Source organism: Moschus berezovskii, chromosome 4, assembly GCF_049115385.1.
Source record: "Moschus berezovskii isolate FMDL1 chromosome 4, NW_MosBer_1.0, whole genome shotgun sequence".
NCBI classification, from domain to species: Eukaryota; Metazoa; Chordata; class Mammalia; order Artiodactyla; family Moschidae; genus Moschus; species Moschus berezovskii.
In genome coordinates, this window is record NC_142463.1 from 20,860,680 (window position 1) to 20,862,191 (window position 1,512).

The following is a 1,512-nucleotide window of genomic DNA, read 5'->3' on the forward strand; positions in this document are numbered from 1 at the left end:
TCTTTCTATAGCTTTTTGGGTGGAAACTTATATTCTTGATTTTAAGCCTCTATTTTTTTAAAAAAAATAAGCTGTACATTTCTCTCTAAGCATTTTTTATATCTAAGCATTTTTTTATATCTTGTATTTTATTCAGTTAAAATCGTTTTTTGATTCCCTTTGCTATTTCTTCTTTGGTCCATAGGTTAATTAGAAGTATATTGCTTAACTGCCAAAATACTTGGAGCTTTTTAGAAAGTTTATTTTTATACTCTGCTTCATTGACTCTGCTAAAGCCTTTGACTATGTGGATCACAACAAACTGTGGAAAATTCTTAAGGGGATCAGAATAGCAGACCACCTTACCTGTCTCGTGAGAAACCTATATGCTGGTCAAGAAATAATAGAACTGGGCGAAGTGCCATCACTTCCGGCGTGTGCGCCTGGCGTCCTGCCGCCGCGGAATGGCGGCTCTACGGAGCTGGCTTTCTTGGAGCGTATCCTCGCTCTTCAGGTATAGACTGTGTTCCAGTCGTGGCTAACTTTAAGAAGCGCTGTTTCTCGGAATTGATAAGACCATGGCACAAAACGGTGGCTGTGGGATTTGGGGTCACTCTGTGTGCAGTCCCTATTGCCCAGAAAACCGGAGCCTCATTCTCTTAGTAACGATACATTAATAAGGAGGGCTGTGTCTTTGGTAGCAGATAGCACCTCTACCTTTCTCTCTCAGACCACATATGCATTGATTGAAGCAATCACTGAATATACTAAGGCTGTTTATACCTTAATTTCTCTGTACCGACAATACACAAGTTTACTTGGGAAAATGAATTCACAGGAGGAAGATGAAGTGTGGCAGGTGATCATAGGAGCCAGAGTTGAGATGACTTCAAAACAGCAAGAGTCTGAAGCTGGAAACCACCTGGATGACTGCAGTTAGTCTTTCAGAGATGGCAGCAGAAGCTGCCTACCAAACTGGCGCGGACCAGGCCTCTATAACGGCCAGGAGTCACATTCAGCTGGTGAAATTGCAGGTGCAGGAGGTTCGCCAGCTTTTCCAGAAGGCGGAAACCAAGTTGGCAGAGGCACAGACAGAAGAACTCCGACAGAAAACCCAGGAGGATGGGAACGAAGGGCCGAGCCAGAGGAGCAGGAGGCGTACCTGCGTGAGGATTGAGGGCCCACACTGCTGCCGGCTCAGCCTGGAGAAGGCAAGGGCAGATGCCACCCAGCCCCGGGTTAGCACAGCTTCCTCTGCACAGAGGGGCAGTGGCAGGTCCTTCCCGGGCCCATTAGACCAGAGGTCATCGTGAGCTGTGAGTGCCTGACCCCTGTCCCCACTGTCTCAGGCTTGTACTGGACCTGGGTCTTAGCCCATGGGCACTGCACCCTATTTTAACATTTCAACTCACTCAGCAGAGTTGCCCTCTCACCCACCCGTGGATCTTTTTACCTCCCACCCAGAGCATTTCACCAACCTGGCCAGAGAGAGGGGGCCTTCTCTGTCATATCCACAAGTTCAGTAGCTGTTTA

The 1,512-nt window shown here is 47.4% G+C and overlaps 1 pseudogene; it reads left to right on the forward strand.

Annotated features, from left to right (window-relative positions):
• Positions 1-443: 443 nt before the first annotated feature.
• Positions 444-1,156, forward strand: LOC148778008 (diablo IAP-binding mitochondrial protein pseudogene; annotated as a pseudogene).
• Positions 1,157-1,512: the final 356 nt, after the last annotated feature.